This window comes from Cervus canadensis, chromosome 10, assembly GCF_019320065.1.
Source record: "Cervus canadensis isolate Bull #8, Minnesota chromosome 10, ASM1932006v1, whole genome shotgun sequence".
NCBI lineage: Eukaryota > Metazoa > Chordata > Mammalia > Artiodactyla > Cervidae > Cervus > Cervus canadensis.
In genome coordinates, this window is record NC_057395.1 from 60,730,091 (window position 1) to 60,744,160 (window position 14,070).

Consider the following 14,070-nt stretch of genomic DNA (forward strand, 5'->3'; position numbering starts at 1 on the left):
TACCATCAGCCCAGCAGTTGGGCAGCAGAGAACTCAGCTGCAGCGACCAGCACAGAGGCTCTCTGCCCTCTCTCCCCCCAGACAGCCTTAAGTCCTTCCAAGAGTAGGGAGCGGGCTCTGTGTTCTCTGGACAAAGCCAGTGAGACCAGTCAAATTGGCTGAGTTGTCTGGCATGACACAGGGGTTTAACAAGGATGCGGCATCAGTCTGACAAGCAGGGGCTTGGTCCTGTTACACACAGTTCCTGAACGGAGACCATATGAAACCTGGACCCTGGCTGGCAGGCGGGTGGCAGCGTGCTGCCGCGCAGCAGTCCCTGCCTGCAGCTGCCAGGCGCCCCCATGCAGAGCCTCGGGTTTCTCTGGCTCAGATCACTTAACTGTCCTCCCAAATGGCCCCCCTCCACGTCTCCCTGCCTGGACAGGCCAAACTGGGCAGAAGTGGGCTACATTTTACACTGAACTGTGATCACCCAATAAGGAAGAGCACCCAGTGCCCATCCATGAGGGGCTCTGAAACTAGGGTTGTCTGAGCTTTCCTTGTCCAATAGGAACAGCAGGCGCCCGTGTCAGGCCTCTCTCCAGACCTGGTACCCGCCTTCCACCCTTGGACCTGCCTTAGCTGCCCCAGGGCTCGTGAGATCTGATGTGCTCAGCGCCCACATCACAGTCCACCACTCCAAGGGGCCACCTCACCACACTTCCTCCCTTTAGTCGAAAGAACCGGATTCCTTAACAACAAAGCGTCTCAGGATGAGACCCAAAGGAAATTCACAGGAGGTGAAGCTATATTTACACCCACACCTGGACCACTCTTAATCAATGAATAGATGCGGACTGATGGACCACCTACTGTGTGCTGGTGCTGTGTGAGGAGCGCTGAGACTACAGCAGGACTCCTTCCCTCCAGGGCCCTGTTATTTAGGGAAGGACAGAGAAAACTTTTGACCCACATGTAAGCACTGAAGGAGAAGGGGGCTGGGGAACCCCCTCTCCAGTTATCCACTGACTATCAAGCTCTCCCACAGCACCCAGGGCTTTGTCACATGAATCCCTGCACTGTGGGTGATGGTTCTATTTAAGCTTTTGGCACCACTGATACAGAAATTTTTAAAGATTTATTTATTTTTATTTGGCCCCTTAGTTGTGGTCTAAGTTGTGGCATGCTGGATCTTTAGTTGTGCCATGTGGGATCTAGTTCCTCCACCAGGGATCAAACCCTGGCCCCCTGCACTTGGGAACACAGTGTCTTAGCCACTGGGCCACCAGGGAAGTCCCCGATACAGTAAATTTTTAAGTAAGAAATCAAATTTATGATGCCTAACTTAAAAAAAATACACCAAACTATAAGTTCCAATCAAAATCAACTCCCATATCCTCACTTCCGGGCGGACCTGCCGAGAGAAGGCTGCCCAAGCCCCCTTTGCCATCCATCTGCTACGGCAGAGCACCCTGTAGACTGTCACCCCACCGGCTCACACCAGGCCCAGGCTCCAGGAGCAGGCCCATGACACAGGCAATTACCAGCACATAATTCAGAGCCCATCAGCGATGAGCAGAGTGGGATATAGCTGGGCCTGAGGGACCTGCAGGAGGTGATGGTGAGGGTTACGGAGAGCAGGCCCAGAGGTCACAAGTCGGGCACTCTGGAATCTCAAGGAAACTCGGTCTACTGATTTCTCTTTCTGTAAACAAACTTCATTGAAACTTTCATTAAAAAATAAAGGAGTGTGTACAATCCATTACTTCCGGGGTCCCTCTCCTTAGACCCCATGTGACTCCTGACTCTGGCTTCAGACACCCTACAGGCTCAGCCTTGCCCACCTGTTGACAAAAGGTCATCATTTATTTGGTGCCAAAGGACCTGAGCCACTTGCAGGGTCACAGGGCGATCGGGTCAACTGCCCTTCTGGAAAGGGAACTCAAGAGCTGGGGGTGGGGGGTGGTGGCGGCAGGAAGACAGCACCCAAGGCTGCTCCTGGGACACACCCCAGTCTGGGAGCCCTGACTCTGGGCAGGAGAGGAGCCGACCAGACCCTCCCTGCTCTTATCTGCAGTCCAGAATTCACGGACAGGTTCAGTTTCTCTCCACCCAGGTTCTGAGGCCCTTCCTCCTCTGCAGGCAAACTAGCACCAACCGCTGCCCAGCCCAGGAGGAGGAGAAAATGGGAGACCAGAGGGGAAATGGTGGAAACGCGCCTGTATCCATGGCGTGTAACCAGGGGCAGGTGCTATCAGTAACCTGATTATTTTACAACTGGGGTCAATTTCTCGGGAACTGGGTTCCTGGTGCCTCTGAAGTTGAGCCATTTGCATCCTCCAGGACAGGGATCCTGGGGTGTGCCTCACACAACATTTTCCAGGCCTCTCCTCAGAGCTGTAACTCTATCTCTACTGCTTGCTTTGAGAGAGAAAGGGAGAAGGATTTGCTGCGAATTTAGTGCTGTTGTAAGCAGTAAGCCCTGACCAGGAGCCTTGGGTATGTGTGTTTCAGAGGAGGGGTGGGAGGCAGGAATGGGCCAGGCAGGAAACAGACCCCTTCTCTATCCAGCCCTTTGGGGTGGGTTTGATGAGAGGCTGAAGCTCCTGCCAGGAAGACCACCAGGCTCAAGGCAGCTGCCCTGGCACCGGCTCTACCCCAAACCGGCGGATACTAGGCTGGACAAAGTGAGCACCTCCTTCTGGAACACCTGCAGGCCCCTCCCAGGCCCTGGAAATTCTTCAGTGCGAGGCAATTCCCCTGCCTGTCTCCATGTCAGCGAGCATTACACACACAGCCTTCTGAGCATGCCAAGGAGGTACTGAACCGCATTTGACCCCAACTTAACCACTTCAGCTCATCAGATGGCTTATTAATGGAATATGAACCCCCCCCAGCCCCCAGGATCCAAAGCAACAAGGGTTCAAAATCCTGGTTGGGAAGGAACAGCACAAACGACATCTTAGGGTGGTCTGAGCCACAGCTCCTAGGGGCTAGGGAGTCCCAAGGCTGCAGCTCACGCCCTCGTCCCAAGCTCACCTGGCTACCAGGGGCAGACGCCAGGCTCCTGGGGACACTCCACTCAATTCCGCTCCTTCTTGCCAGCATACCTCCTCTGCTTCCTAGCCATACAAACTCTTCTGGGAAACATGAAGTGGGGAGGGCTGACAGCCAATCACCTACCACATTTTAGGTTTTTCTCTCTCACACACACACACGCACACACGGACAGGGTCTGTCAGAGACGTCTGCATCGACACAGGGATGCTCTGTTGTCTCTGCTGTCATGGGTGCCTGGAAGCTGGGGTGAGCATTTTCAACACCTTCCTACTAGTGTATTGAGTGTAAAACGGGCTTTTGTTTCCCAAGCAAAGGCAACTGGCTGTTTTCCCAGCACTCCTCACCACGAGGGCCTCATTGATACCCCAGACCCTGCAGTGAACAGGGGTCTCTTTAAAAGGGAGGCTGGAGAGATGAACTTCAGCAGACAAGGTTCTTCCAGCAGAACAGAGGGCTCGAGAGAAACCACTCTGCACTAATCCCCTGCAGGAGTTTCCTTCCAAGAAAAGGACGGAGACAAGACCAAAAAAAAAAAAATTCTTGAGCAACTCAGGGCCAGTGCAGCTCCACATGGCCCCAGGGTGACTCAGGCTACATAAGTTTCCCCAGATCAGCCTTTCCAGCTGGGAGGAAGGCCCCGGGTGCTTGATTTCCTGCTGTTCCTCAGGACGGTGCTGAATGGGGTGTTGGCACCCAGCCATGGTGCAGTGTTTGTGGGAGGGGGGTAGGTGGTGCTGTCTCCAACCCCCACTCTCCAAAAGAAGCCCACCTTGAGATGGGATTAAATTAAGATTGATTGTATTCACCTAGAATTTAGGCCGTAATGGGTATCCAATGTAAGGGTAATTCACTACTTCCTGGCTAAACCATCACTGGGGCTTGGGCCCCATATGGGTCCTTCCCCCAGAACAACCCGAAGACCAGAAACAAGGGGCAGGTAAGAAGGGGCCCCTGGTCATGACTCTCTGGGGGAATTGTGAGAGCCCCACAACCCTCTCCCCACACCCCCCACCTGGTAGGACAGGGGCCCAGGCTGGGGTTTCCAGCTCATTCTGGGATAAGTAGGGCTTTATCTCAAGGGAGAATCTATTTCAAGCCACAATCCTTCTCAGAAAGAGGAGGAAATCACAGAGTCCAAACACCATTTCAGGTGAAATCAGGAGGTTATTAATCTCCCCTCAGAGCAGACAGAAAGAAAAATCAATGTTTTAGAGGGGGGAAAAAGGTTCCATTTGAATTAATGGGTTTGTGGCTTCTCCATTGATCTGCGCCTCTTCACACTTTCTTTTTGTGCTTTTGTGCTCTTGGGGAGAAGGGAGGAAGAAGGGAATGGGGAGGAAGGGGGTGGGCCTCCCGATAAGGAAAAGGACGGTCTAACCTTAACCTTTCTCCAGGAATAATGCTAATTAGCCAGGCTTAATGAGAACTTCCCCCAGGAAGCGCGGCCCGCTAGGGGCGACTGGTCTCAGGCAAACGCGGCTCCAGGTGGGAGTAGGGAGGGGGGGTCACTTCTGAACCGGAGCGGCTGGAATAAAAACGCGAACTGCACTCCCCCAACCCCGGCCGCCCGAAAAAGTGTCCAGCCTCGGAGAAGCGAGAGCGGGCGGACGGAGGTGTAAATCCAACTTAACCCGGGCGCGCGCCCAGGCTCTGGCCGGCTGCCCCCGACCCATGCGCCCCGGTCCGTAAGGAATGCCCCTAAGGCAGGGGCCGCCGATACCCCCAGCTTCTGCTCCGATCCTCCACTTGACAGGGGCACCAGGTCTGGTCCAGGGAGGGGCGGGGGTCTGCTGAAGTGGGCTCAACTCTGCAAACCCTGTCTCAACTCCCCGCGCCGAAGCAGGGAGCCCCTCCCTGCCACTCAACGCTTCCCGTCCTCACATCTCCAAACAGTCCACTTCCCTTCTCGCTACGGCCCCGGCGGCGGCCACTCGAACCCGGCCCCCACCCCGCCGCCTGCGAATGCCTGCCTCCCCGGGACGCGGTGCCGAGCCCGCTGCAAACCGTGCGACCGCCGCACAATACCGCGGCGCGGCGCACACAATCACCGCCCCCCAGGACCGGCGGCGCGCACGGCCCGGGAGTGGGGTGCGCCCGGCAGCCCCCCGGACTCGGGGCCAGGCGCCCCTCCAGAGAGCCCCGCGGCCCCCGGAGTGCAGGCTTCACCGCCCCCACCCCACTCGGTCCCACTCACCCGCCCCCCGCCCGAGCCCACTCCGCCCAGGGCGCAGCCGCTTCCGCGCGCCCCCCTCCTCAGCCGCGGCGCAGGAAGCTCCCCCGCGTCCCCCTCCCCGGAACCCCCCCAGTCTCCCGCCCCCCTAACCGCAGCTCAACGGCCGGCGGCAGCGGCGGGAGAAGGGGGGCGGCGGCCCGGGGGCCCGGAAACGGCCCGATCGCGGGGATCCGGGCCGGACTCCGTACCTGGGCGGGAGGCGAGGCGGAGACGGGCGGTCGGGCTCGGCGAGTGAGCGGGGCGGGCGGCGGTGACAGCCCTCCAGCTCCAGCTGCTGCTGCTGCTGCTGCCGCCGCGGCCGCCCGGGGAGAGGGGCTGGCACCGCCGCGGCGCGTCACTGCCCGGCCCGGGGGCGGGGGTGGCCGGGGGGAGGGCCCAGGCGAGCGGCGGCGGCGGCGGCGGCGGCGCCGCGGCCGGGAGGGAGGAAGGGGGAGGGGGGCACCGGGCACGGGGAGGCGGGGGAGGGGGGCGGGACCCGGCACGGGGCGGGGGCCGGGGGGAGGGGAACGCACGGAGGGCTTACGCTGGGGGAGTAGGAGGAGCAGCCCGAGGAGGTGGAGGGGCGGGCAGGCGGGAGGAGTGGGCCCGGGCGGGGGGAGGGGGAGAGAGGAGAAGGAGGCACCCGGAGAGAGGAGAAAAGAGGGAGGGGAGGGGGGAGGAGGAAGGAGAGGGTGCTGGGCCAGGTAGGGGGAGGGATGAGGGCGCGCTGGACGCGCGGCCGAGCGCTCCCGGGGGTGAGCGCCCTTAAGGGGGAAGCGCTTGGAGGAAGATTCTTGCGGGGGACGGAGCCCGGGAAAGAAGGCGGTGAGGTCTGTGCTCGCCCCTTGCTCCCGGAGGACCCAGTCTTCGAGTCCGGGGTGAGGGTTGGGTGGTGGAGGGGGGGCGGGGCGCGTGGTCGGCTATCCGCGTTCAGGCCAGAGGAGGAGAGACTTGACCCAAAGAAAGTGACTCAGGCACCTTTAGGAACTCTCGGCACCCTGGGCCTTCGGGCAGCCCTCGACCCCTACGCGTCCCCGGGTTTCCAGGGGACGCGGGTCCTCGCTGGGCGGGGCTGCTGGGCCAGAGGGCTGGGCCCCCCGGGGTTCAGAGCGAGCCCCGGGTCTGGGAAAAACAGGCACGTGGTCGGCTCTGTGCTGCCCCCCCCCACCCCGCCTCTGGGCCCCCACCTTTTCTCGATCAAGTTCAAGCTCGGGCTCCTCGGCGTTGCTGCCCACTCGCTGCCCCCTCCCATCCCCCTCCTCTATTCCGCACCATCTCGCTTCTTCACTCTTCCTTTGTCTCTTTCCCACCACTTAGTTTCCACCCTCCCCTGCTCCCCTTCCCTACTGGCGGGCGCCTCGGAGTCCGGCTGCGCTCACCTGTGCGACCCAAACATTTCCACCATCTCCAGCGCCCGCCGCCAGCCTGCTCCCGGGTCCGTCCCCGCTCCCCCTCCCGCCGGTCATTGTGCTCCCCTAAACCACACAGCGCGGGCTCCTGAAAACGCGCAGGATACAGTTGTAAAGTAACAGGATAACATCAAGAATGCTGCTCCATCCCAGACCCGGGAGCGCGCGGTCCAAACACAGCATCGCAGTAGGGGGAAGACCCGCGCGGATCAGAGATGCGGTGCCGCGCGCAGACGGTCCTCGTCCACCTTGGGCGCAGGAGAAGACCGCAGCGGTCGTCTCGGGGGTGTGGGCCCCCGGACCTCTGAGCAGCCTCAGACTCAGCCCGGAACATAGCGCGCTCGTACCCCAACAGTAGAATTAGACCCCCCAAAGCAGGATTAGATCCCGACAGAGAAGACGGGTCAGGGGCAGACTCCCTCTCCCCAAATTCACACCCTCCAACAGGTCAACCTTCAGAAAAACCCTGTGTTTTAACGGGGTTGGAGAGCTGCCCTCGTGGAATTCTGTGAGGAAACGGCAAAGAAAAAACAAAACCAAAAACCACCAGTAACGGTCCCATCTGATTCCTCTGGTCGCATCCAAAGAGGAAGGGCAATTTCTACTTGCTTTACGCTACAATTCATTCACAGGGAAACCAGCGAAGAAGAGAAAACGAGACAGCCAGCGGGATTGTTTGCAATTTTGAAACAGACTGCCTTTAACCCTCCAACTTTTTTTTTTTCCCCTGAAAAAAGCCTTTTTCTTTCTTCCACTGAAAGCTTTGCATTGTGAACAATCAGAGGTAAACAAGGCTCCCTCTACAGGTACGAGTTGGAAATACAATATCACAGGTTCAGGGCTCAGTATTCACCCATTAGAAAAATAAAAAGATGACAACACATCGAATTATTCACAGCGCACAGACTTCCTTCTGCACACGCTAAAGATTTCACTGTCAGTATAAGACCCACACTTTATTTTTAAAAGAGGCTCTAAGCATGTTACTCATTAGTACCTTTCATCCCTAAAACCTAATGTTTTCAAACCAGTTCTCTCTTCCCCCTTTTCTCCATGAGATCTTTATGTCCCCTCCTCCGTGGTGGGAGACAGTTTGGAAACTTCACTGCCTGAACGTCCACACACTGATAATGATTTTCAGAATTAACTAGTGGCCATGACTCTTGAATTCATACAGGGAAATGTGGCTGTTTCCAACACGGGAACTGCCCTTCCTCACTCTGCGAATGACATAATTCAAGCCCAGGATTTCCCATCTCTTCCCCCCACATTTCTGGAGACCTTTGACTTCTCCTGGCCTGAGTCACGATTTCACAGCAATGGTGGACATCTGGGCTTGAAATATAAACCCAGATCCAACTGGTGTTCAAAGGCGGAATTGAACCAAGATAACCCACCTCTTCTCTGACAAATAAGAGAGCTAGTGCCGCCCAGAAGGGCAGAGCAGTGATTTTCTCTAGGCATGAAATGTGAACTCATTTACCATCCCTGAGATAAAACAGCCCCAGCCCCACTCGACCCACAGGAAGTGCTGGAGGCCCTGGAGAAGCCTGGCTGTTTAGCAGTACTGCGAATTAGGGGAGTTTTCCTCTGTGCTGAAGCCTGCAGAAATCTCCTGGCTCTTTAATTCCTGCAGGAGCTGCCTACTCCTTGAGTAACCTTGTGTAGGTTGTTTTCAGCATCTTTGCGCATCTCCTTAAAGTGGCCACAGCATGGGTCCCAATGAGGAATGGCATGACCTAGTTTCTTGACCACTAATTCTCCCAGTGATGTGTCTCTTCTTCCACCCCAGTCTGGTGTGAGAGACCACAACAGAGAAAGGCTACTCTCATCTGCTTAAGGGTGCAGTACTGCCTTCACGTCCCCTCCAGGCTCTACATACAGTGGGTGCCTTTATAAATGGCAGCATTTGCTCTGTGGAGCTTCTTAAGCAGCAAACCCCTCCAGGCAGATTCCCATATGAAATGAGCATGCTCCAGGAGCAAGGACCTGACCATGGGAACCAGTAGTTCATGATTAGGAATAACAGGATCTTATCGTGACCAGAATAGATACTACACAAGCATCTCAGTGCATTCAAAAATGCTTTTCCCTGCAAATTACTTATAAAAGACACATATACCTGCACCATGGCAAGGCTGGCAGACACTCCCCAAGTGATCAAATCAGCAGACCCTGAAGTGGAGCCCAACTGAAATGATGTGCTCACCTCCTGAAGGGATGCAGTGAGAACATAGCATCACCTGTGTTGAGTTCTCCCCATGTCCAAGTCCTCCTGTGCAAAATGCTTAACCTGAATCTGATCATGAAGAGACAACCAGACAAGAAATACTGAAAGACAGACTCTCCACAAGTGTCCTGGATTCCTCAAAGATTCATTGTCATCAGTCTGACAGTTCTCAATCATGAAACTACAGAGAAATAACAACGGAATGTGAAGTTTGACTCCTGGTTGGATCCTGGAGATATAGGATGAGCTGGTGATGGGGTGAAGGAGAAGTAGAGGATGAGGGCGTGAGGGGTGGAAGGCACACAGGGGAGACAAAGTGGGCTCTGGGCTGAGTAGTCAAGGAAGCCCCTCTCAGTTTGAGAAAGCCCACATGGGCCCTGACCCTGGGATGGTGGAAGTTGACAGCTGGGTGAAGACCTGGGGGCACAGTCTTGCAGGTAGAGGAAAACAGCTGGTACATAGGCCCTGAGGCAGGAAGGGACTTGGTAAGAGCCAGGGGGAGGTTGGGAGGAGGGGAGGGGGAGAGGGCATGTAGGGCCCAGCACTCAGAGCCTTGGACACTACCGTGAGGTGTGGGACTTTTATTCTAAGAGCGGGAAAGTCTTGCAGTCTTGCAGTCTAAATTATGAAGAGATCAGAGGAGATTAGATTATATCTTATTATATATCAGGAGTGGTTTTGGGGTGACCATGAAGGAGGTGGACTAGAAAGAGTTTAGTCAAATGGGACTGGTTCCAATTCTGGCTGTGACACCAAACAAGTGTCCTGGGGCACTGGTTTCCTCATCCACAAAGTGGATAATAAAATAGTGTTTTAATTTGTTTGACACCAAAATTTCCCCTTGGACATTAGGAACTGCCAGCCTCCCAGCTGTCCCCAGATGAGCCTCCCCTCCAACTATCACACCCTGGGTCCCCTGGCACAATGGATAGGGCAGTGGAATTGAGGGTCTATGACTTCTGAGGTTAGGTCATAAAATACAAGCTTGCTCCTTCCCCCAGAGGGAGTACTGGTTAAGTAGTAGCTTTTATCGTCAGCATCAGGAGGCTACTTTTCACAGTGCTGGTCAGCACCCTCTTCACAGGTGCTGTTGTACCAGTTTCCTCAGCCTCCAGTAGCACTGGCAGTTCTCATTTCACTACACACTTGTCAGCGTTTGGTATTAGCGACCTCTTTCATCTTTGCCAATCTGAGAAGTGAAAAATGGTGTCTCTCTTTGCCCTCTTCATTTGGGAATGGGAGCCTATATTTATGCATATCATGTGTTTACTGGTCACATGTAATTCTTTTCTTTTTTAAACAATATATTCATATTCTTGCCCTTTTCTCTACTGGGTTGTGGTCTTTTATTTTTTTGTAAGAACTGTTTAGAAAGGAAGGATATTAATCTTTGTTATAAAATTTGCAAATATGTTTTCCTTTTGTTATTTTTATTTTGTTTACAATGTGATTTTTTGCCATATGAAAATTTTACATTTTTATATCATCCAGTTAGTTTTTTTTTCCCCTTAGGGCTTTAGGATTTCAGGTCAAAACGAAGGTTTTTTTTTTTTTTTCCCCTCTAAGATTATAAATGTAATTCACCCATATTTTCTTCTAGAGCATTTATAGCTTCATTAGAGTTAAATCTTTATCCTATCTGTAATTTATCTCCATATAAGAAGTGAGGGAAACTGAGAAAATCATAATTCAAAAAGGCGTATGTACCCCTAATGTTCATTGCAGCACTATTTACAATTGCCAGGACATGAAAGAAACCTTGATGTCCATTGACAGATGAATGGATAAAGAAGATATAGTACATATACAGATATATGTACTGTGCAGATATAGTACATATACAGTACCACAGAATATTACTCAACCATAAAAAGGAACAAAATTAAGTAATATGTACTGATGTGGATGAACCTAGAGTCTGTCACACAGAGTGAAGTAAGTCAGAAAGAGAAAAATATCATGTATTAATGCATATCATGCAATCTAGAGAAGTGGTACAGGTGAACCTACTTGCAGGGCAGAAACAGAGACACAACGTGGGGAATGGACTTGTGGACACAGCGGGGGAAAAGAAGGGCGAGACGAGTTGAGAGAGTAGTATTGAGGTATCTGCTCTACCATGCATAGAACAGATAGCGAGTGGAAAGCTGCCGTATAGCACAGGGAACTCAACTTCCCGCGCTCTGATGACCTAGAGAAGGGGGATGGGGGAGGGGAGGGAGGCTTAAGAGGGAGGGGATGTGAGTGTAGATACAGCTGATGTTGTTGGCTGTTGTACAGCATAAACTAACACAACATTGTAAAGCAAGTATACTCCAATGTAAAAATACACAAGTGTGGCCAAGCTCTAGCTTATTCTGTTTTTTCATGGCTATCCAAATTGTCCCAATACCGTCTTTTAAATAACTCATCTTCACCCACTGACTGGAAGCACCATGTTTATAGAATACTAATTTCCCATTATTTTGGGAATTGCCTATTCTATTGATCTGTCTATTCCTGTCCCGACAGCATAGCTCTGGAATATATTTTAATACCTGGTAGAATCAGCACTCACCTCTACGCCCACCATGAACTGTCCCTGCCCCAGCATAATAGAGACAATTAATCCCTTCCCACAGCAGACAGTGCTCTAGGCGCAACACAGTTATGACATGGGTGAGGTGTTTCTGATTAAGGGGCTGTTAGCGGGTGGTTCCTGGATAGCTTAAATGGTAAAGAATCTGCCTGCAATGTGGGAGACCTGGATTCAATCCCTGGGTCAGGAAGATTCCCTGGAGAAGAGCATGGCAACCCACTCCAGTATTCTTGTCTGGAGAATTCCATGGACATAGGAGCCTGATGGGCTCTAATCCATGAGGTTGCAAAGGAATCAGATACAACTGAGCGACTAACACCTAGAAGAGGTGACATCTACTCTGAACCAAAGAAGTCTGTGGGGAATGTGACAGGTGGCCAGTGGAGAGGGCTTTCCAGCAGGAAGAGGAGCGGGCCTAGAAGTTCCAGGCTTTACCCATGCCTGGATTCAGAATACCTGGTCTTCAGGCTGGGTAGTAACTCAGCTTGTCCGTTTAATCCTCACATGCGCCGATTTTTGCCCAGCTGGCTGCCAGCTCACAGTCGGTTTGACACCTTTCTGGAAATCCAAGAGAAGCTGTCCCACACTGTTCCCGCACACCTTCCCTATTCAGATAAATTTCCCATGATGCACAGAACTGAGAGCCTGACTTGTCAAAATACAGTTTCCTAACAACCACGACAAAGGTAAAAATGACAATTTCATCAACTGCCTTTTCAGAAATGTTGTTTTAAAATGCCATCAATTAATCTCCGTTCGTGACACTCTCCTACTCCATACCTTCAATGGCTTCCCATTGCTGGCAGACTCAGGTCAGAGCTCTCTGGCCTCATGTTTCAAGGGCTCCCACAGCCCTGCTGGCCTTAGAGCCTTTTGTTTCAAACTGTGAACTCTACACGTCCAACAGACTCACCTCTTCTGTCCCTCAATCACCCATGTGTGATCCCCTCCAAGCCTTTGACCAAGCATGCTTCCAGACATGCTCCCTCCCCCCCCTCCCCCGCCAAATGTATAGTGTCCCTCCACATGCCAGGCACCATATGATAAGTATGGGTGACAGAACAATGGACAACACAGGTCAGCCTACTCGGAGCCTGCAGGCCAGTAGGAGAGAGAAATTAAACAAAGGACCACAAAGTTTCTAGTCACAGGATATGTATTCAGTTTGCACTTGACAGGTGTGGGACCCGCTAGGAAGGAAGTACTTAGTAGGTGAGGACATAGTGGATCCTGGAGGGCTCCCCTGAGGAGGTGACATTTAAGTTGGGCACTGAAGGAGGCATGGGTGTTCACTAGGTAGAAAAATACTTTGGGCCATCAACAAAGACATCCTCCACCCGTCAGATGTAGGCCCCTCTGAACTCAGAGCGGCAGTCTCACAGACCACCCAGCTGGCTCTGGTGGCAGGTCTCTGTCAGTCTTCTGTCACAGTGCACTGTGGTCCTTCCCATTTCCTGCATTAAACACCTTCCCCAACTGGACTGTGAGCTCTCAGGGGTTGGGACAGGCTTTTAGATGGCAGAGTCCCTGGCAGCATCAGGCCCTGTAGGGACTCACCAATGCATTGCTCAGGACCCCGTCCTGCCCTCTGTCCAGCACAGCTCTGAGGCTGCAACAGAGCTCTGGGTTAAGTGCACTCCCGGCTTAACGCAGACCACACTTCACAGCTCCCCAGAGAGGGGCAACCTACCTCCTCTCCTTCCTGTCGTAGCACCTCGGGAGAGGCTCGGCCAAAAAGCCAAGGCCAGCCCCGATGGCACTACTGCTCCTAAATGTGCACGCGACACAAACGAGTTCAGATGGTCCTTAAAGAACACACACTGGAATGGTCATAGCAGCACTATTCACTGTGCTGGGTGCCAGGCTATGTGACCTTATTTCACCACCCAAACAACAAGGGTGATATTAACTGCCACTTTGCACATGGAAGAGTAGGGACTCTGGGAGGAAGATTAAATGACACACCCAGTCACCAACAGCTCAGAGACCAGGACATGCTCACAGTCACAGAACCAAAAGTTAGTGGCCATGCTGGGGTTTGAAGCAGGGTGTACTGATCTCCAGAGCACATGGTGGACCCCAGGTGGGACCCCTGAGCTGGACTGCGGGGTGCTGTGCTTCACCCACCTCAGTAGAGCAGGGAGAGGAGCCCTCCAGGGGGAGTCTGGGGCTGGGTGAGTGGAGGTTTCCCTGGGCTGGGAGCTGGGAATAGGCTGGGGCTGCTCCACGGTGGGCTTCTCTGTGCAGCCCCCGAAGGCAGCTGAGCCTGGGGGTCTGCTGGGTTGCAACATTGGCTGCTCCTCAGCAGGTGACTGGAGGAGCAGTGGGGTCCCTCTGAAACTGGCACAGGTGGCACTTCCCATTTCAGCCCTCAATCCCTCCATAACAGAGCTGTGGGTGTGTATGCGGGGATGGTATGTGGCAGCCAAGGCTTTGGGGCCAGAGCTGATACACAGAGGCCTTTCTGGTGGCTGAGTCAACTTCTAGGGTAGGGGTGGAGTCGGGGAGTAGGGGATGGGCTTTGTTTGCATTCAGGCCCTTCCTCAGTGTGATTTCAGGCAGGCGACTTCTCCATGCCTCAGTTTTTTTCATCTCTGAAATG

General features: G+C 53.7%; 1 protein-coding gene across 8 annotated transcripts in view; it reads right to left on the reverse strand.

Annotated features, from left to right (window-relative positions):
- NOL4L (nucleolar protein 4 like) overlaps window positions 1–14,070 on the reverse strand; it is a 129,614-nt gene that overhangs the window by 30,478 nt on the left and 85,066 nt on the right. Inside the window, exon 1 of one of the 8 annotated variants that reach the window (XM_043479359.1) lies at window positions 5,461–5,675. The exons of 6 other annotated variants lie outside the window; for them this stretch is intronic. The gene's annotated coding sequence lies outside the window, so the exon portion shown is untranslated. Of the gene's footprint in view, window positions 1–5,460; window positions 5,676–14,070 lie in introns of those variants that run through there. One more of the 8 variants, XM_043479362.1, reaches the window with a different exon arrangement.